This window comes from Schistocerca serialis, chromosome 2, assembly GCF_023864345.2.
Source record: "Schistocerca serialis cubense isolate TAMUIC-IGC-003099 chromosome 2, iqSchSeri2.2, whole genome shotgun sequence".
In the NCBI taxonomy this organism is placed as follows: domain Eukaryota; kingdom Metazoa; phylum Arthropoda; class Insecta; order Orthoptera; family Acrididae; genus Schistocerca; species Schistocerca serialis.
In genome coordinates this window covers 197,958,314-197,981,847 of record NC_064639.1, presented here as the reverse complement: position 1 = coordinate 197,981,847, position 23,534 = coordinate 197,958,314, and positions in this window count along the sequence as shown.

Genomic DNA, 23,534 nt, shown 5'->3' with positions numbered 1-23,534 from the left:
TAACACGTACAATCACCATTCACTTGAATATCAATGTTCGTACACCCAATCACCTCTAATTGACTCCGCCTCTGAATTTATCCCAAAATAATCTATTCTCCACCACACAATGTCTAATCCATTTCTAAGAATGCAATTTAATTAGGCTTCTAATCCCAAAAACTGCGAACACACTCGCCGCCGCTGGAAACAGAAACTCAAGAGACCTAAAAATGCTGCGCATTGGTTTACATATTACTTTCAAAATAAAACGCAGCTCTGTTATGTCTTCCTTGGATTCCCTTTGTACTACTTTGCGTTACTCTATTTCGAATATCTACGCTTTAACTAACTATTACTTCGAAATACTACTACTGTTTTTTGGCTCTTATGTCATTTCGTATTACAGAATTTGATCTAATACTCGTTTCTGTATAACCACTCTCTAAAGAGCGGTTACAAACTGTCTGTCACTTAAAATTTCCAACGATAACACCTCTTTTGTACCTCAGCAGATAGATCAATGGGCGCTCTGAGATAACACTGGAAGTTGGGTTCCTGTTCTGGATATTTGATCATGTTCGCTCTTCGCTTTGAATTCCTAATTTAAAGAAAGATGGAGGACTGTAAGGAGAAGATCTGCTCGTCTGTGTAGCACGCGAAATCAAAGTTAACGGTACAACCAAACTAAGCAAATCAAATTGCTTAGCAAATTACGCAAGTGTGGATTAGTCTGTTGGAATTCAGGCACTTTTTCCATCTCTTCCAGTGCCTTTCTACTTCGTTCGTTCACATGAGCTTCGCTCTTCAGTGCCCTGTTACCTTGTTCAGTTTACCTTGTTCAATCCTGTGATCTTCGATATTAAGGCATTGGCGAGTCTTCATCAAAATATGCATATTTAATTGAATGTATTGTTGACTATTATTTAAGGAGAGTTGTGTGCTACCGCCTCCCGACTTTAATCAATCACCATGCCTGAGCTCCTGCAGTGTGACTGTGAGGACAAAATCGAATCACGCTTGTAGTGGGAGGTTATTTCGGTAATTTACGCGCAGTTACGGCAGGGATCAGGACATAAATATAGTGGCCTCTAGTTCCCAAGACAAACAGCTAGGAATGTGATTTCACTTTTCCGTACGGTTAATGTGTCTGTGTCTGTGTAAAAAAAATAAAAAAATAAACATGAAAATAAAATAAATGCCGCAATCCGTACAGTTTCTCACATGAAACTCTTATAGAAGCGAAATTTTATTGTCCTCATGTGCTTAAACAGCCGGTGAAGTCCAAAATTTTGAATTCTTAGGACTGCGAGTAGATGGAAAAATTTCTTGGACGTGTCACATCCAAAATCTTGTACCAAAACTGAATGCTGATATGGTCACTACAAGGAAAATCTTCACTGTAGCTGACAATGAAATGGGAAAGCTCGTTTACTCGTTTATTTTGCTTACTTTCACTCTGTTATGTTCTATGGTATAGAACTTTGCGCACCTGCCAAGAACATTCTTAACTCAGAAACGGTCTGTCATGCAGATCTATGGTGTCAGTTCGCTACTTCGTCTAGACCGTTCTTTAGATGTCTCGGAATCATATCTCATAATCTATCATGAGGTTTGTTGTTGACAATAGCCGGCCGCTGTGGCCCAGCAGCTCTAGGCGCCTCAGTCCGGAACCACGCGGCTGCTCGGTCGCAGGTTCGAATCCTGCCTCGGGCATGGATGTGTGTGATGTCCTTAGGTTAGTTAGGTTTACGTAGTTCTAAGTCTAGGGGACTGATGAGCTCATATGTTAAGTCCCATAGTGCTTAGAGGCATTTGAACCATTTGTTGACAATGTTAACTCATACAGACGATACTGCAAAATTTATTTATTGAACGCTAGAAGCGAAAGTATTAGCTCATGATAAACTTTCTTGTACTGAAAGGTATGCACTACTCAGTATATGTTATTTTCAATAAGCTTCCAACAGAACTGAAAAGAAATTGTAGAGGTAATCTTCCTTGTAACATACTCATTCTGTATTGTACCCTATAGGAGGTCGTTGCAATAATGGGGCACTTTTATATGTGATGTTTTAATTATTCTTACGCTCTCACAACCACTTTTTTCATGTTTTCTTAATTCTTTGTTTTGTTTTTAAATTTTCAAACCAGATTTTTCTAAGCTATGTACTAACTCGTTCCATGACCAAGTACCCTTTTCTCAATTGATCCCATACAACCTGATAAATCTATATCTGTATACTAACAATAAAACTGTTAAACCATGGCGTCAATCTGTTTGAACGCTCTAATCTCCAAAACTACCAGAAGAATTTTTTTGGGTTTCCATAGGTAACTTGAGCGTAGATTGGGGCAATATACAAACTTTAAATAGTCAAAATCAGATCACGGAAAAAGATATCGTGTATATGTGTAGTGTCTATTCCTTCGGACTATCCCGAAAGAACAGACACCACCCATTCACATAACTTACTAGCCTCGATGGGCAATGAACCCACTTCCTTCAGTGCAGGTGCACACTAACGTTCGACCTCCATTGGAAAACTGAAATTAACGAGCATGGCGGACATGGACGACTGTGGTTAAGTGGCGCTGGGTGGGAATGTGGTTCGGCCAGGGAGTGTGCCAAGACAGCGCGCATACCTGCGATAAACACTGTGTCCGGGTGACACAGCGGTCAAAGCAACTGCCTGGTAAGCCGGAGATTCCAGGTTTGAGTTCCAGTATGGCACACAATTTTGCTCTACACCGGTGTTTCCGCATGAAGTCCTGATGCAGTTGATATCATTGGTTCCTTTCCTTCCCTTCCACCTTCAGTTTACAAATAGATATTTTCTCTTTTCCTTTATTGGATTTCGATTCCACCCGAAGGGAGTGGTCTGGCAGCAACTTAGTACGCCGATCTTCAGCATATGGAATTTTTAAAACATTGGAAGGTAAGAAACAATAAAAGCAGGCGATAAAACGGTGACATAAAGAGTGAAACGGCGGAAAATTGTGGAAAGTTAAAACAAAAAACAGATGGTGGACGATGATAATAAAACACATAGGAAGCAGACAGGGAAAATAGTAGACAGACAATTAAAAAACATTACGACAGTCTGGATTCTGTTCGCAAGAGATATAAAAATCACACCCTGCGACAGCATGATGTCCGTTCGCTACACTTCGGAAAAGACGCACAACACTTAGCAATCACTGTAAACACTCATTAAAAAGTCGGCATGAAGATGACACACCACAGGAAAGGGCAGATGGCGGTCGGGGGGAGACCTGGGCAGATGAGGGGAAAAAGGGGCGACGAGAGGAGAAACGAAAGGTGGGGGAGAACCGACGAATGGAGAGGACTCAGGAGGGGGGAGCAGGGCAGACGCGAGAGGGAATGGGGAAAGGCAGAGGAAGGAAACGCAAAAGGACTTGGGGGAGAGAAGGGAGGCAGAGAGAGGTAGGCAGGGAAAAAACAGGTTGAGGGGGGGGGGGAGATGGGAGGGGAAGAGGGAGCCTGGGAAAAGGACAAAGGAAAGAGGAGGGGGGGTGAAGACCAGAGTTGATTGGAGGGATCAATGGAGGGAGAGAGGGCATCATCCGGGAGGGAGAGTTGACGGAAGCCACCTCGGGAAAGGGGATGAAGGGTGTAGAGGTGGAGGGCAGGGGGACACAACAGTGAAGGTGCGGCGGAGGGCAGGGGTTGGAGAGGAGAGGAGCAACCAGGGGATGAGGGAGATCAAGGCGGCAGGAAGTGTAGACTGTGCGGATATGTTCGAGGAATAGGAGCAGATGGGGAAAGGGAATCACACATAGATAACGTAATTAAAAGTTTTATCGAAAACCATTGTGTTTGTCTATATCTGGACATGCTTATCTCCAACACTACAAGACGAAGTTTCACGCGGATTTTACAGATAACTTGAGTGTAGCTTGGGGCAACATACAGGTTTTATTTAATTATGATCAGAACACGGAAAAGAAAGACAACGTAATTTAAAGTTTTATCTAAAAACGTCTGCTCAGTAGTTCGGATGTTTAACCATCGCAGTGCAGTACACCAAAGAATTAATAGATGACGGTGTTAGTTTCGTAGTACACGAAAGAACCAATAGATGGCACTGTTAGTTTATTAACTGAGTGACGGATGCGTTTTCGGACAAAATTATGTGGCGCAATCTTATCTTTACGAATGCAAAGTAAGATTGAATTTACTTGGCTAGGATATACGAATTTACTGATTTCGGCTGGTTTGTTAAAAACTTAACGATATTGCTTTGCTTCTTTTGATAGGTTTTATTTATATTGTTTGGTAGCAGAATCGGATGTATCAACTTTGCTTTGTGATTTCGGTGCCTACTCATTACATTTTGATCTCGTTTTGTTTATGAATAAGAATGTATAAGAAATGTTAGGTGTTTCTGAAAACACTAGAATGGCTAAAGAGCTCAGGACTACGCAGTCTCAAGAGTCTAATGAAAATGGTGAGGTGATATTCTCTGCTGCTCGAGAAGCTTGCCCTTTGGCAACTCCTTGTGCGAGCTGGCCGCGATGTAACTCTCATCGAGAGTGTATGCACTGTCTCGCTCCTCAGACCTCTTCGCTCACAGATGCTTGAAGTTACTTCTCTCCAACTTAACATTACAGAAGCAGAAATTTTGACGGGAAGTGGTGCATTTTGTATCCCGCCTGGAAGGCGGCGCGTGGGTCTGCTCCTGCAAACTGATGGTTTGACCGAATATAGGAAGCTAGGAGGAGCAGGGGAAGGTGAAGTACTTAGATACTGCGTGTAAATTTAAAGCACCTTTACTATAGGAAGAATATGAATACATAACTTTGCACTGAGGAGCACGTAGGTGCAAAGCCGGATGTATCAAAGCTCACAGAAGTTACACAGGTAAAATGTATAGTGGCTCGCCCACTATGAAAATGAAACAATGTTGGTTTGTCGTCACCTAGCGATCTAATGGGCAGAATCCGGAGCGGCGCTCGTAGAGCTGCACAGCGCCGGCTAGAGGGCGCTGTCGTCAGCTTTGTTCGTCCGCTCTCATAGCGCCAACCTATGAGAGCGCACCTACGTTGTGGCATCGTAGCTAACGATACCACAGTGCAGACGAGCGAGTTATTATACCCTGAACCCTGCTCACTCGTAATAATTTACGATTCCGCTTTAGACGTGCGCAGTTTTGATGAGCTTATTGTATGCCTTGATCATAAACAAGGCACAAGGCCAGACGCTGCATGTTGTGGGCGTGGACCTTTTTCTACGGCCACATCCACATGACTCTCTCCCCGGTTAGTGAAGCAAACAAGTTCTTCGTTCATGCCCCCAATCATACTATTTCAGACATTGCATACAAAGACATTTTGTAAGCCGAAAATAAATTCAACGCAAATGAAGTCTTGGGCACAGCTATAAATAAAATACATAGGCACCACTCGGTTTCCCTAGTAAATAAATGGAATTAATTTTTGTCATTGAACTGTGTTGTATGCCCCGCTAAATTTATTTTTTGACTGTAAGCCTGTAACACCCACATATTTCCTTATTATAGATCTGAGGATGGCAATAGGTACTGTCGAAATAGTAATCTAGTAATTGTGTTTACATAGCGATCTTGGGAAATAAATTGCTTTTCGAAAGAAGACTACAATACAGAATTATAGATCACCTCCTACACTGACTGATCATGTCAGGTAACTGTGAAATAAACTCTGCTGTAATTGTCTACTGGTTGACTGCGATGGATTTCTTGCTCAGGAGCCGCGGATAATGTTCAGAATATCTCTGTAGACCATCTTTTCAGAGATGGTTGCGGGATTCGGCTGTTCAGTACAGAATATCAAATCAAAAACCTTTCAGCTATTTAATTTCAAAACTGATAATTTATTGGGCTACCAGTTTCGGCGATTTACGAGGACAGTTCAATAAGTAATGCAACACATTTTTTTCTGAAACAGGGGTTGTTTTATTCAGCATTGAAATACACCAGGTTATTCCCCAATCTTTTAGCTACACAACACTATTTTTCAACGTAATCTCCATTCAATACTACGGCCTTACGCCACCTTGAAATGAGGGCCTGTATGCCTGCACGGTACCATTCCACTGGTCGATGTCGGAGCCAACGTCGTACTGCATCAATAACTTCTTCATCATCCGCGTAGTGCCTCCCACGGATTGCGTCCTTCATTGGGCCAAACATATGGAAATTCGACGGTGCGGAATCGGGGCTGTAGGGTGCATGAGGAAGAACAGTCCACTGAAGTTTTGTGAGCTCCTCTCGGGTGCGAAGACTTGTGTGAGGTCTTGCGTTGTCATGAAGAAGGAGAAGTTCGTTCAGATTTTTGTGCCTACGAACACGCTGAAGTCGTTTCTTCAATTTCTGAAGAGTAGCACAGTACACTTCAGAGTTGACCGTTTGACCATGGGGAAGGACATCGAATAACCCCTTCAGCGTCCCAGAAGACTGTAACCATGACTTTACCGGCTGAGGGTATGGCTTTAAACTTTTTCTTGGTAGGGGAGTGGGTGTGGCACCACTCCATTGATTGCCGTTTTGTTTCAGGTTCGAAGTGATGAACCCATGTTTCATTGCCTGTAACAATCTTTGACAAGAAATTGTCACCCTCAGCCACATGACGAGCAAGCAATTCCGCACAGATGGTTCTCCTTTGCTCTTTATGGTGTTCGGTTAGACAACGAGGGACCCAGCGGGAACAAACCTTTGAATATCCCAACTGGTGAACAATTGTGACAGCACTACCAACAGAGATGTCAAGTTGAGCACTGAGTTGTTTGATGGTGATCCGTCGATCATCTCGAACGAGTGTGTTCGCACGCTCCGCCATTGCAGGAGTCACAGCTGTGCACGGCCGGCCCGCACGCGGGAGATCAGACAGTCTTGCTTGACCTTGCGGCGATGATGACACACGCTTTGCCCAACGACTCACCGTGCTTTTGTCCACTGCCAGATCACCGTAGACATTCTGCAAGCGCCTATGAATATCTGAGATGCCCTGGTTTTCCGCCAAAAGAAACTCGATCACTGCCCGTTGTTTGCAACGCACATCCGTTACAGACGCCATTTTAACAGCTCCGTACAGTGCTGCCACTTGTCGGAAGTCAATGAAACTTTACGAGACGAAGCGGGAATGTTTGAAAATATTCCACAAGAAATTTCCGGTTTTTTCAACCAAAATTGGCCGAGAAAAAAAATGTGTTGCATTACTTATTGAACTGCCCTCGTATTACGCCATCTTCAGTCCCCCTGACCGACATGTATGAAGATTCCAACCTCGGGTCCGATCAAAATTTTTATCTAACAGTCGGCAGATGATGTTTGAGGTGATCGGTGTATCAAGTAGAAATCTACATATCAGTCTATTTTGAACCTTGATTGAAATCTTTCTACACCTGGGTCAGGGGACCTGAAGATGACATAATAAATCGCCGAAACTGGTAGCCCAATAAAATAACTGTTTATAAATTAAACGGCTGAAAGGTGTTTGATATGACATTCTGCAATGTGATCTCTGCTGTGGGGTGCAGTAGTGCAGGGTGGTTGAGTGGGAGCCTGTTAGACGACTAGATAGACGTTAGTGACGCAGAAATGACGTCAGTTATCATTCAGAGCACATCAGCAGCCAGGGCTTTGGCTCTAGGCAGCCAGCACTCGCTTGTACGTCGAAATCAAGAGCCCAGTCAAGGGGTGCTGACGTCAGCCTGTAGCCTGGGGCCAACGAGATATAAAGGCGCTGTGGCATGCATCATAGCACGTTACACATCAGGTCTTACGAGTGCCAGCGACCGTCTCTGGTGGGCAGCGACTTACTATTTCAGATGAGTTTAATAATCCTTAACTCTCCATTAAATATACGCAACCACATAACAAAGTTAAGACCATCAGTGGGTATCTTGTCACTGACGTACTGTGATGTCACAAGTTCCTTGCGGGCCCTCATTTATTTTGGGCCCTCTTACGGCCAGCGCGACTTAAGCTGCACTGCCTGATGACAGCCAATCATCTCGGTACTGGGCGCCCTGAGGCCCGCCAGGTCGCCCCATCGCCACAGACGTACACTACTGGCCATTAAAATTGCTACACCACCAAGATTACCGACAGGAAGAAGATGCTGTGATATGCAAATGATTAGCTTTTCAGAGCATTCACACAAGGTTGGCGCCGGTGGCGACACCTACAAACGTGCTGATATGAGGAAAGTTTCCAACCGATTTCTCATACACAAACGGCAGTTGACCGGCGTTGCCTGGTGAAACGTTGTTGTGATGCCTCGTGTAAGGAGGAAAAATGCGTACCATCACGTTTCATAATTTGATAAAGGTCGGATTGTACCCTATAGCGATTGCGATTTATTGCATCGCGACATTGCTGCTCGCGTTGGTCAAGATACAATGACTGTTAGCGGAATATGGAATCGGTGGGTTCAGGAGGGTAATACGGAACGCCGGGCTGGATCCCAACGGCCTCGTATCACTAGCAGTCGAGATGACAGACATCTTATCCGCATGGCTGTAACGGATCGTGCAGCCACGTCTCGATCCCTGAGTCAACAAATGAGGACGTTTGCGAGACAACAACCATCTGCAAGAACAGTTTGACCACGTTTGCAGCAGCATGGACTATCAATTCGGAGACCATGGCTGTGGTTACCCTTGACGCTGCTTCACAGACAGGAACGCCTGCGTGTATTCGTCATCGCCATACTGGCGTATCACCCGGCGTGATGGTATGGGGTGCCATTGGTTACACGTCTCGCACACGTCTGGTTGGCACTGACGGCACTTTGAACAGTGGACGTTACATTTCAGATGTGTTACGACCCGTGGCTCTACCCTTCATTCGATCCCTGCGAAACCCTACATTTCAGCAGGATGATGCACGACCGCATGTTGCAGGTCCTGTACGGGCCTTTCTGGATACAGAAAATGTTCGACTGGTGACCTGGTCAGCACATTCTCCAGATCTCTCACCAATTGAAAACGTCTGGTCAATGGTGACCGAGCAACTGGCTCGTCACAATACGCCAGTCACTACTCTTGATAACTGTGGTATCGTGTTGAAGCTGCATGGGCAGCTGTACCTGTACACGCCATTCAAGCTCTGTTTGACTTAATGCCCAGGCGTAATAAGGACATTATTGCGGCCAGAGGTGGTTGTTCTGGGTCCTGATTTCTCAGGATCTATGCACCCAAATTGCGTGAAAATGTAATCACCTGTCAATTCTAGTATAATATATTTTTCCAATGAATACCCGTTTATCATCTGCATTTCTTCTTGGTGTAGCAATTTTAATGGCCAGTAGTGTAGGTGAGGTTGCCGCAGCAGTGAAGTCTGCCCACAGAGCAGAAGCGGTCAGCACGCACCTGCTCGCCCTTGCGATGGCGGAAGAGCGGCCACACGTCTCCAGGCTCGTACTGTAGGCCACTGGGAGGCTTGCTGGTCGAAACGCACTAGGTTTGCCACGTCGCACTCGGCACGAACAGCAGCGCTAAAGCCAACTAACGGCCATGACCCCCGGTTGGTACTTGGAATTCCATAGGAACTTGTATAGGGGGCGGACAAATGAAAACCAAACACCCGCTATAACAGGATCATGGAACGGTACTATTCAAAAGCAGTCACCACATGTACCTTAAGAAATTTATACCACTAGGAGACTAGGTGATCAGTTCCTGTTTTATACAGGGTGGTCCATTGATCTCACGAAATAAACGACAAACGAAAAAACTACAAAGAACGAAACTTGTCTAGCTTGAAGGGGGAAAACAGATGGCGCTATTGTTGGCCCGCTAGATGGCGCTGCCATAGGTCAAACGGATATCAACCGCGTTTTTTAAAATAGGAACTCCCATTTTTTATTACACATTCGTGTAGTACGTAAAGAAATATGAATGTTTTAGTTGGACCACTTTTTTCGCTTTGTGATGGATGGCCCTGTAATAGTCACAAACAGATGGCTCACAATTTTAGACGAACAGTTGGTAACAGGTAGGTTTTTTAAATTAAAATACAGAATGTAGGTAGGTTTCAACATTTTATTTCGGTGGTTCCAATGTGATACATGCACCTTTGTGAAGTTATCATTTCTGAGAACGCATGCTGTTACAGCGTGATTACCTGTAAATACCACATTAATGCAATAAATGCTCAAAATGATCTCCATCAACCTCATTGCATTTGGAAATACGTGTAACGACATTCCTCTCAACAGCGAGTAGTTCGCCGTCCCTAATGTTCGCACATGCATTGACAATGCACTGGCTCATGTTGTCAGGCGTTGTCGGTGGATCACACTAGCAAATCAACTTTCCCCACAGAAAGAAATCCGGGGACGTCAGATCCGGAGAACCTGCGGGCCATAGTATGGTGCTTCGACGACCAGTCCACGTGTCATGAAATATGCTATTTAATACCGCTTCAACCGCACGCGAGCTATGTGCCGGACATCCATCGTGTTGGAAGTACATCGCCATTCTGTCATGCAGGGAAACATCTTGTAGTAACATCGGTAGAACATTACGTAGGAAATCAGCATACATTGCACCATTTAGATTGCCATCGATAAAGTGGGGCCAATTATCCTTTCTCTCATAATGCCGCACCCTACATTAACCTGCCAAGGTCGCTGATGTTCCACTTGTCACCACCATTGTGGATTTTCCGTTGCCTAATAGTGCATATTATGCCGGTTTACGTTAACGCTGTTGGTGAATGACGCTTCGTCGCTACATAGAATCTGTCATCGTCCTGTAATTTCTCTTGTTCCCAGTGGCAGAACTGTACACAACGTTCAAAGTCGTCGCCATGCAATTCTTGGTGCATATAAATATGGTACGGGTGCAATCGATGATGATGATGTAGCATTCTCAACACCGACTTTTTTGAGATTCCCGATTCTTGCGCAATTTGTCTGCTACTGATGTGCGGATTAGCCGCGATAGCAGCTGAAACACCTACTCGGGCATCATCATTTGTTGCAGGTCGTGGTTGACGTTTCACATGTGGCTGTTTCCTTAAATAACGCAACTATCCGGCGAACGGTCCGGACACTTGGATGATGTCGTCCAGGATACCGAGCACCATACATAGCACACGCCGGTTTGGCATTTTTATCACAACAGCCATACATCAACACGATACCGACCTTTTCCGCAATTGGTAAACGGTCCATTTTAACACGGGTAATGTATCACGAAGCAAATACCGTCCGCACTGGCGGAATGTTAAGTGATACCGCGTACTTACACGTTTGTGGCTATTACAGCGCCATCTGTCACAAAGCGAAAAAAGTGGTCCAACTAAAACATTCATATTTCTTTACGTACTACACGAATATGTAATAAAATATGGGGGTTCCTATTTTAAAAAACGCATTTGATATCAGTTTGAGCTATGGCAGCGACATCTAGCAGGCCAACCATAGCACCATCTGGTTCCCCCCTTCAAGCTAGACGAGTTTCGTTCTTTGTAGTTTTATCGTTTGACGCTTATTTCGTGAGATATTTGGCCCGGTCACTATCAATGGACCACCCTGTAGACTGTGGTCGAGCACTGATGGATTCACAACTGCAGCCACGCTTGCACTTTCTCGTCCAACTGAAACCGACGTCCACGCACGTCTTACTTCAGGTCGCCGTCCAATTGGCGGTATGGGGGCGGGGATTATCTCGCAACAGGATGATTCCATCCAACAGCCTTCCCAGGCACTTTGAATTTATGGTGTGTAACAGTTCCTCCAATGTGTCGTACCAGTGCTGCACATTGATGTGGTTCCACACTCAAGGACCCTCGATGAGCAAGGGCTCCTATAGTCGAAGAAAAGGTCATCGAGAGCTTATTGGAACTTGTGTGCACAGCTTCGGATTTCTTTGGCGGGGTAAATGTGAGATGTTCCTGCTGTTGTTTTTCCCGTTTGCCATCGAGCTGTCGGAATACTGTTGGATGGGATCATCCTGTTCCACGATAAAACCCGCCCCCACACTGCCGATTGGATGGGGACCTGAAGAAAGACATGCGTGGATTTCGGTTTCAGTCGAAAAAGGAAGTACAAGATTGGGTGCAGTTGTGGAACCGTTAGCGGCCTACTGCATTCTACGAAACAGGAATTGGTCGTATCATTTCCCAGTGGGGTAAATGTCTCAATGCGTCTGGTGCTGATCTTTGAATGAAACCATTCCATCGTCCCATTGTGGCACGTGTTCGGTTTTCATTTGGCTGCCCCTCATAGACTGCTATATTACCGGGTGATCAAAAAGTCAGTACAAATTTGAAAACTTAATAAACCACGGAATAATGTAGATAGAGAGGTAAAAATTTACACATATGCTTGCAATGACATGGGGTTTTATTAGAACAAAAAAAAAAAAAAAAATAGTTCACAAAATGTCCGACAGATGGCGCTGGACAGCAAAACGTCAGTGACTGCGCATGACAATCCATCACATCACGAACTGTTACCTGGCGATTTAGTGAAGCGGAGGGCATTTGCCGCGTGGGCGTTTCAAAAGATGGCGGAAGATGACGATTGGTTGAGTAACGTGTTGTGGACCGACGAAGCTCATTTCATGTTCTGAGGGTCTGTCAACGCCCACAACTGCAGAATTTGGGCTACCGAAAATCCTAGAACTGTCGTGGAAACTACATTACACGACGAGAAAGTCACGGTATGGGTTGGATTTACCACATCTACCGTTATCGGGCCTTTTTTCTTCAAGGAAATGCGTGATTCTGGTTTTGTAACTGCTACCGTGACGGGTGAGAGGTACGCTGATGTGTTAAAGAATCGCAGCATCCCCAGCCTGGCTGATAAACACCTGCTGGAACGTACGATGTTTATGCATGATGGTGCTCCACCCCATATTGCTAGACGCGTGAAAGATCTCTTGCGCGCGTCGTTTGGTGATGACCGTGTGCTCAGCCGCCACTTTCGTCATGCTTGGCTTCCCAGGTCCCCAGACCTCAGTCGGTGCGATTATTGGCTTTGGGGTTACCTGAAGTCGCAAGTGTATCGTGATCGACCGACATCGCTAGGGATGCTGAAAGACAACAACCGACGCCAATGCCTCACTATAACTCCAGACATGCTTTACAGTGCTGTTCACATATTATTACTCGACTACAGCTATTGTTGGGGAATGATGGTGGACATGTTGAGCATTTCCTGTAAAGAACATCTTTGATTTGTCTTACTTTGCTATGTTAATTATTGCTATTCTGATCAGATGAAGCGCCATCTGTCGGACATTTTTTGAATGTTTGTATTTTTTTAGTTCTAATAAAACCCCATGTCATTCCAAGCATGTGTGTCAATTTGTACCTCTCTGTCAACATTATTCCGTGATTTATTCAGTTTTCAAATTTATACTGACTTTTTGATCACCCGGTATTTGGCAGACCGTCATAAGCCCCTTCCCATAGCTGGCTGTTAGGCCCTCTAATGTACATGAGCAATATTAACATGTGCCTGGCCCGTGCTTGTTATGCTACCGTACCGATTTCTTTGACTTAACCCACAACAAAGCCGTAGCACGGGCATGGGGAAATCACACCGCCCTCTTAGTAGTCGCTTCTGCTTTCTACTATGCCCGCGCTTTGGCACCTCAGACTGCCTGTCATGGCGACGTGGTGAAGCAACTGGCTTGATGGTGGAGGTTGCCACATCAGCTGGCATTCCCTTTGGTAATCATGTCTGCCTGTTGTAGCTTGTGCTTCTGTAGTTGCTTGCGTTACCAGGGAAGATGCTTTAATTTTACTCGGGTATTCTTTTATTCCAACAGTATTATGAACACATTAATGGTAAGGAAAAGTAAAATATATAAGTTTTGGCTAATAGTGTAAAAGTAAGTTCTCATGATCTCACGGCTTATTACTTGATGCATAAAACTGTGGTAATTCAGCCGTAAGTTTGGTCTTCTGCTAACATTACGACAGTGGACCGTTCAGCCATCTTTCGAGTGAGCCATAAAGATCGACGACAAACGATGCGAGTTTCGCTACTGCAAACTCATTAATTCAAGCTCCACCTTCAATATTCTTGCCTGGTTCTACGTATGTTCCTTACGTACTGCTGTCATTACTTGCAGCAAATTTAGTGGAATCTGGTGCTGCTGTACCAGTAGCGTTATTTTAATATTTTACCTTTTATTTGTTATCTTTATTTTTTTAAAGTATCATACCATAGTAGTCCCGAAGGTGGTGTGGCCATCGTAGAAACAATCGATACTCAACTATGTTTCCTAGGTTTCCGATACGTATATTTGCAGAACTACACTGTGTGATCAAAAGTATCCGAACACCCCCAAAAACATACGTTTTTCATATTAGGTGCATTGTGCTGCCACCTACTGCCAGGTACTCCATATCAGCGGCCTCAGTAGTCATTCGACATCGTGAGAGAGCGGAACGGGGCGTTCCGCGGAACTCACGGACTTTGAACGTGGTCAGGTGATTGGGTGTCACTTGTGTCATACTTCTGTACACGAGATTTCCACACTCCTAAATGTCCCTAGGTCCTCTGTTTCCGATGTGATAGTGAAGCGGAAGCGTGAAGGAACACGTACACCACAAAAGCGCACAGGCCGATCTCGTCTGTTGACTATAGAGACCGCCGACAACTGAAGAGGATCGTGATGTGCGTGAGGCAGACATCTATCCAGACCATCACACAGAAATTCCAAACTGCATCAGGATGCACTGCAAGTACTATGACTGGCGGTAGGTGAGGAAATTTGGAATTCATAGTGGAGTGGCTGCTCATTAGCCGCACATCGCACCGGTAAATACCGAACGACTCCTTGCTTGGTGTAAGGAGCGTAAACATTGGACGACTGAACAGTGGAAAAACGTTCTGTGGAGACGAATCACGGTACACAATGTGGCCATCCGATGGCAGGGTGTGGGTGTGATCGTCATATGCCATCGTGTGTAGTGGCAACAGTAAAGTTCTGAGGCGGTGGTGTTATGGCGTGGTTGTGTTTTTCAAAAAATGGTTCAAATGGCTCTGAGCGCTATGGGACTTAACATCTGAGGTCATCAGTCCCCTAGAATTAAGAACTACTTAAACTTAACTAACATAAGGACATCACACATCCATGCCCGAGGCAGGATTCGAAGCTGCGACCGTAGCGGTCGCACATTTCCAGACTGAAGCGTCTAGAACCGCTCTGCCACACCGGCAGGCGTGTTTTTCACGGAGGGGGCTTGCACCCCTTGTTGGTTTGCTTGGCATTATCACAACACTGGCCTACATTGATGTTTTAAGCACCTTCTTGCTTCTCACTTTTGAAGAGCAATTCGGGGATGGCGACTGCTTTTTTTCGACACGATCGAGCAGCTGTTCATAATGCACGGTCTGTGGCGGAGTGGTTACACGACAATAACATCCCTGTAATGAACTGGCGGGTACAGAGTCCTGACCTGAATCCTATAGAACACCTTTGGGATGTTTTGGAACGCCGATTTCGTGTGGGGCCTCACCGACTGACATCGATACCTCTCCTCAGTGCAGCACTCCGTGAAGAATTGGGTTGCCATTCCCCAAGAAACCTTCCAGCACCTGACTGAACGCATGGCTGCGAGAGTGGAAGCTGTCATCAAGGCTAAGGTTGGGCCAACACCATACTGGATGGAGGGCGCCACGAACTTGTAAGTCATTTTCAGCCAGGTGTCCGAATCCTTGTGATCACATAGTGTACGTGTCTGTTTGGTTAGAGCTCCATTGCTGTTTCTTAATACCTCCATTTTAGTCGCTTAACACCTGCCAGTAGATACAGTTCTCGCGGTGGATAATATCAAGGAAAGTGTAGAGCTAGTCACAGGGGCCTGTTCTGGGTTCGTTGCAGCCGCTGGACGCGGTTGTCAGCACCATTGTCTCATGAAATTGCTGCATCCTCGATGAGAGGTTGTATTACACAATCCTATATAACAAAACCGGTGATGGCGGGCAGCTTAGGTTGTGGTACAGGTCTCTGGGTCGTCCAAGGGTCCTGCCACATACTTCTGTGTATCGGCACCACAATACACGTCTGATCAGCGTGACATCAAGATATCGGGCAGATGATGTCCAGTTTAAGGTTGTCACCTTGACAATCTGAGCCAGCAGACACTTCGTGAAGATGAGGGCCTGTGTCTTGTTTGGATTGAAAGCTAGCCGCCATATTGTTCCCCAGTCACCGAGTTAATTTGTCGCCGTCTGAAGTTTTCATTCGGTATCTGTGCATTAAGACTGGTGGTGCACAAGACTGTGTCATCAGCGTTTAAGATCAACTTCACCCGTGGTGTGAGGAAGACTGCCATATACAACTTTTTATTTTTTTTTTTGGTCATCAGTCTACTGACTGGTTTGATGCGACCCGCCACGAATTCCTTTCCTGTGCTAACCCCTTCATCTCAGAGTAGCACTTGCAACCTACGTCCTCAATTATTTGCTTGACGTATTCCAAGCTCTTCCTTCCTCTACAGTTTTTGCCCTCTACAGCTCCCTCTCGTACCATGGAAGTCATCCCTCATGTCCTATCATCCTGTCCCTTCTCCTTATCAGTGCTTTCCACATATTCCTTTCCTCTCCGATTCTGCGTAGAACCTCCTCATTCCTTACCTTATCAGTCCACCTAATTTTCAACATTCGTCTATAGCACCACATCTCAAATGCTTCGATTCTCTTCTGTTCCGGTTTTCCCATAGTCCATGTTTCACTACCATACAATGCTGTGCTCCAGACGTACATGCTCAGAAATTTCTTCCTCAAATTAAGGCCGGTATTTGATATTAGTAGACTTCTCTTGGCCAGAAATGCCTTTTTTGCCATAGCGAGTCTGCTTTTGATGTCCTCCTTGCTCCGTCCGTCATTGGTTATTTTACTGCCTAGGTAGCAGAATTCCTTAACTTCATTGACTTCGTGACCATCAATCCTGATGTTAAGTTTCTCGCTGTTCTCATTTCTACTACTTCTCATTACCTTCGTCTTTCTCCGATTTACTCTCAAACCATACTGTGTACTCATTAGACTGTTCATTCCGTTCAGCAGATCATTTAATTCTTCTTCACTTTCACTCAGGGTCATCAGCGAATCGTATCATTGATATCCTTTCACCTTGTATTTTAATTCCACTCCTGAACCTTTCTTTTATTTCCATCATTGCTTCCTCGATGTACAGATTGTAGAGTAGGGGCGAAAGGTTAGCCTTGTCTTACACCCTTCTTAATACGAGCACTTCGTTCTTGATCGTCCACTCTTATTATTCCCTCTTGGTTGTTGTACATATTGTATATGACCCGTCTCTCCCTATAGCTTACCCCTACTTTTTTCAGAATCTCGAACAGATTGCACCATTTTATATTGTCGAACGCTTTTTCCAGGTCGACAGATCCTATGAAAGTGTCTTGATTTTTCTTTAGCCTTGCTTCCATTATTAGCCGTAACGTCAGAATTGCCTCTCTCGTCCCTTTACTTTCCCTAAAGCCAAACTGATCGCCACCTAGCGCATTCTCAGTTTTCTTTTCCATTCTTCTGTATATTATTCTTGTAAGCAGCTTCGATGCATGAGCTGTTAAGCTGATTGTGCGATAATTCTCGCACTTGTCAGCTCTTGCCGTCTTCGGAATTGTGTGGATGATGCTTTTGCGAAAGTCAGATGGTATATCGCCAGACTCATATATTCTACACACCAACGTGAACAGTCGTTTTGTTGCCACTTCCCCCAATGATTTTAGAAATTCTGATGGAATGTTATCTATCCCTTCTGCCTTATTTGACCGTAAGTCCTCCAAAGCTCTTTTAAATTCCGAGTGCAATACTGGATCCCTTATCTCTTCTAAATCGACTCCTCTTTCTTCTTCTATCACATCAGACAAATCTTTACCCTTATAGAGGCTTTCAATGTATTCTTTCCACCTATCTGCTCTCTCCTCTGCTTTTAACAGTGGAATTCCCGTTGCACTCTTAATGTTACCACCGTTGCTTTTATTGTCACCAAAGGTTGTTTTGACTTTCCTGTATGCTGAGTCTGTCCTTCCGACAATCATATCTTTTTCGATGTCTTCACATTTTTCCTGCAGCCATTTCGTCTTAGCTACCATGCACTTCCTATTTATTTCATTCCTCAGGACTTGTATTTCTGTATTCCTGATTTTCCCGGAACATGTTTGTACTTCCTCCTTTCATCAATCAACTGAAGTATTTCTTCTGTTACCCATGCTTTCTTCGCAGCTATCTTCTTTGTACGTATGTTTTCCTTCCCAACTTCTGTGATGGCCCTTTTTAGAGATGTCCATTCCTCTTCAACTGTACTGCCAACTGCGCTATTCCTTATTGCTGTATCTATAGCGTTAGAGAACTTCAAACGTATCTCGTCATTCCTTAGTACTTCCGTATCCCACTTCTTTGCGTATTGATTCTTCCTGACTAATGTCTTGAACTTCAGCCTACTCTTCATCACTAGTATATTGTGATCTGAGTCTATATCTGCACCTGGGTACGCCTTACAATCCTGATCTGATTTCGGAATCTCTGTCTGACCATGATGTAATCTAATTGAAATCTTCCCGTATCTCCCGGCCTTTTCCAAGTATACCTCCTCCTCTTGTGATTCTTGAACAGGGTATTCGCTATTACTAGCTGAAACTTTTTACAGAACTCAATTAGTCTTTCTCCTCTTTCATTCCTAGTCCCTAGCCCATATTCTCCTGTAACATGACTATTAGATTTTCGTCCCCCTTTACATACTGCATTACCCTTTCAATATCCTCATACGCTTTCTCTATCTGTTCATCTTCAGCTTGCGACGTCGGCATGTATACCTGAACTATCGTTGTCGGTGTTGGTCTGCTGTCGATTCTGATTAGAACAACCCGGTCACTGAACTGTTCACAGTAACACACCCTCTGCCCTACCTTCCTATTCATAATGAATCCTACACCTGTTATACCATTTTCTGCTGCTGTTGATATTACCCGATACTCATCTGGCCAGAAATCCTTGTCTTCCTTCCACTTCACTTCACTGACCCCTACTATATCTAGATTGAGCCTTTGCATTTCCCTTTTCAGATTTTCTAGTTTCCCTACCACGTTCAAGCTTCTGACATTCCACGCCCCGACTCGTAGAACGTTATCCTTTCGTTGATTATTCAATCTTTTTCTCACGGTAACCTCCCCCTTGGCAGTCCTCTCCCGGAGATCCGAATGGGGGACTATTCCGGAATCTTTTGCCAATGGAGAGATCATCATGACACTTCTTCAATTACAGGCCACATGTCCTGTGGATACACGTTACTTGTCTTTAATGCAGTGGTTTCCATTGCCTTCTGCATCCTCATGTCGTTGATCATTGCTGATTCTTCCGCCTTTAGGGGCAATTTCCCACCCCTAGGACAAGAGAGTGCCCTGAACCTCTATCCGCTTCTCCGCCCTCTTTGACAAGGCATACATAGCATCAAGCGAAGCACCAACCCTTTCATATACCGGCGGCGAGTGAGAGACGTTATGACCCTTTATCATCAGCAAGTGCATGGAAGATACTTCAATCCAAATAGATGCGTGGCAATCTTACGTGTGGTGTTGGGACTTCGTGTACTAGCAACAAATACAAGACGGTCAGAAACAGTCTGAAAAACATGTAAGGGTATTGCAGGCTTGGTTCCTCAAGGAAAAAAAAATTGATACATTGCGCCGTTTCTGAGTTAATTAGCACTGAAGTTAGCCAATTAGGCCGTTAGGTGCGTAAAGTCAAATGGCCCCCCAGATCCAGTTAGTGACAGTTGTCCTCGTAGGTAGGCGATAATACGCGAGACTGCTGAGCGTTTGACTTTGGTTCTACCATTACTACCACCCCATGTCCAATTTTTGCATCTCTATCTCGTTCAATTTTAAAAAAACAAACCGAAGAATACGTTTGGTGACACCGTCTCTGTCAGGCCGCTTGAATTTGCGCTCTCAACAGTCTGACTGGCTAACTCCAATGCTAATTAACTCGGAAACGGCGCAACGTATAGAATTTTTTTCTTAACAGTTTCTTTCCAGCACAACCTACCCTGCGAAACATTTCCAAGCTTTTCAGACTGTTTCTGACTACCCTGTGTATTAGTCCCTCATGTCACTTGGAGTCGAAAGCTCCGCTGACATAAAACGGCGGGGCTCCAAAAAACTAGTGTTGGTCGAAACCCCCCAAACAGTACTTAGGGGGCTGTAAAATGTCCATCCCAGAATCTTAACAGGACATCTGGTAAAAGGTTGTCGGCTTCCATATAGCTCAGTAGACGTCACAGGAACAGATGCTCGAACACTTAAGTCTGCAGCGAGTAGGCTTGTAGGTCGATAGCCTTGCAGAGATCGGGCGTCTTTCCCAGACTTGGAGAGGGCCACAAACTTCGCATTCTTCCGTACTGCAGGGATGTTGCAATTCCTCATCACTGCACTGAAAAGGCCATGAGATGGTCAACAGTCAGTGGCGGCAATTGAAGAAGCATGTCGTTGGAGACAAAGGCCCCCCCATCCCCTCCCCCCGCCTTCCTTGGTGCTAGGCGGTGAAACTGGCAGTGGAGCAGTGGGCCTCTTCAGTATTAATCGGTTGCAAGTCTTCTTAACCGACATGTCGTTATTGGTATCTTGGCTACCTTGCATGAACATGATAGATATGGTCTTCGTCCATCGGATCACCTATCGGCAGGAAATTGTTCGAGAAACATGCTCCAAGCGTCGGCCTCTGCATTTGAGTGGCTGACTACCATATTGCTTCCAGGCGTAACCATCGCTGAATTTTTGGATGGAAGCTCTGTTGGCCCATATTTGGTTCCTGTGGTCTATAATTACGGCACGCCACAGGGGTGGCCGTCGACGGTTGTCATTGTGGCGTTGTCCCTCCCCAGGCGATGAGGCCACCCTGACTGCGTCCAAGACACTGGTTGAAAAACGTTGCAGTTCTGTATCATTCCTTGTCTATTGTTTCCGGAAAAATTACGAGGACCACCGAGAGACGTTCGTCTCACGGTAAACTGCTCCCGTCCACCTTACATACTGGACGACGTGCCAATTGCGCATGCGTACACGGAAGATCATAGTGGAAGAATCATCACACGATAATCAGAGATCAGATATGTAAGTGCAGTGATCCCCTCTGTGAAAGATTGTGCTCACAATTTCTGGTCGACAGAGGAACTGTACCGTTATCAATGAGACTTAACTTCTGTCAATGGCGGATTCTACATTTTATGAAGATTAAAAGTATTATCACGATTAATTCAGTCATTCGCCAAGCGTATTTCAATGGCTTTCCTGATAATCCGAACCCCAGAACGACGACACAGATGTCAAAATGCGGAGCTTAACGTGGTCCATAGCATGGCCTTCCTGAATGCGCTGCTCGGCTACTGCAGATATATCGGGCTGTAGCAGCCAAGTATACCGTTGATGTCCCACATAACGTTCTTGAACCGTACATAAAGTATGACGGACCACACTGACAAGGAATCTTATACATGCGTGCCTTCCGTAGAATTAAATCATCTTGCACAACGTTGCTGTCTTTGGTGCTGGCAGCGAAATAACGTTGTCTTTATGCATAGAGTGAATGCGACCCGTTTTAGAAGACAGATTCCCTACTAACGACAGGTTTGAATTTCGAAGCCTTTCCGATCTGTCATAGCGGATAGCCATTCGTTAAAAACTTTTTTGAGGCGTTGATATCCTCCTGAAGATGCTCCTTGTCGACAGTCATGTGTGCCCTGTTACAAGTGTGCTGAGGAGACCATTGATTTGTGCAGGTTGATGACAAGACAGCTGTCCATTCACAGCCTGTATGTGTTGGCCACAGGTGAGTTGGCGCCGTCGTCTCCAATCCCAGTAGGGTCAAGCAGTGGTACTTAACCGATCCAGCACACCACCCCCTGAAGCCTGCTCATGCTAGGTGACCCACACAACTCACTTACATGTTCTGGTTGGTCACATATTCACTGCTTTTGGTTATTCTCTAGTTGGGGATTAATTATGGCTCCGGTCAATCCTCATTAGTATTCACTGCACTCCCAACACCCACTTCAGCACTATTATGTACATTTGGGTTTCCTCTTGCAGTGCCTTTATTTTGCAAGTATTATCTAAGTTCTTTTCCGAATAACTTATTTACAACTTCATTCACAAGGACCATTGCATTCTTATTGAGAAAGATATTGTGTTCCGGGTTCCCAATGGTTTTACGATGACTCAACATATCTAAGATGTCCGCTCGTTCCGAAGACGGCTGGGTGGGGATACAGCCTGAATATTAGCAGCAGAAAAAGTTTAATTATGGGTGGATTACACAATTTTAGGGTTCAGTGTTAAAGTGAAAGACTACAATCTCTTTCCTGCTCCATGCAGTTCTTTTGACAGTATCGTGCTAAAAGGAAGCCCATTCCTGCTTTTACCGTAGAACAAGTAGGCAAAACGGAGCGAATTCAGTTGGTCCTCAGGGTGGCGAGTAAAATTTCCCGCACGTATATACTGCCTAGGGACACTTGTCGTCCCATACTAAGATCATTGCGCAGCAAGAGAGGGCAACAAGCGCAACAAGAGAGGGCACAATCAAGAGGTCAGTTCGTGCACAAAATCCTGCACCGGCAACTCTTTCGCACATGTGAATTGTAATTGTGAGGCAGAATGGCTCAATATTTCTGCAAGGGACTTCAAACGACTTGTTGCGTCCATGCCACATCGAGCTGTCGCTCTACTCCGGGCAAAAGGGGGTCCGACACGATATTAGGAGGTATCTCATGACTTTTCTCACTTCACTGTAATATGGACATCCGCAACTGAAGTTATGCGTTCTTGAAAATAAACCGCAAACAGTTGTTGTGTGATCCTTTAATAGCGCTATCGGTTTCGCAACGTTAGAGTTGAACCTTCGCGTACATCTAAGCAAAGAAGAACATAACATGGCGGAATGAAAAAAATCTCTATATTTTTTTTAAAATGAAATGAATCTAGCGACAATATAGTACAACATGATATACAAAATATGTAGCTGAGAAAAGCAAATTTAATCGTAGTAGTCAGCTTACATATTTTCAGATCGTTTAAAAAAAAAAAAAAAAAAAAAAAAAAAAAAAAAAAAAAAAAAGTTGAATGCATTGGTTATCCTATTATTCCCAGGTTGTACAAAATTCGTCGAATTTACTTCTTGAAATCCCCTCGTATGTGTCTGATGTGCCGCTCCCCATTGTTCCTCCCAACTTTTTTACGCACCAACTGGACTGAAGGAGGTCCTTTTGGGACAGTGCAACCTGTGACAAAGCCATGCGATGAACACTGTCTTATGAGAACTGCAAGGCGTAAAATATCCTCCTCTCACCAGGAATATAAATTACGTCTCGGCCTAACGCACGCAAAGGAGGTAACGAAAGGAGATAAACGAGTAGAACGGGAAGTCGGCGGGACACAAGCAGGCAGCCAGCCAAACGCGGATGGTGGTAAACGATCGCAGATAGCAGCAAGCGTGAGTAGAGCGACATGAAGGGAAGCACAGGCACCATGTCGTGAGCAATTTCTTCAACCTTATATACTGATCGGCTG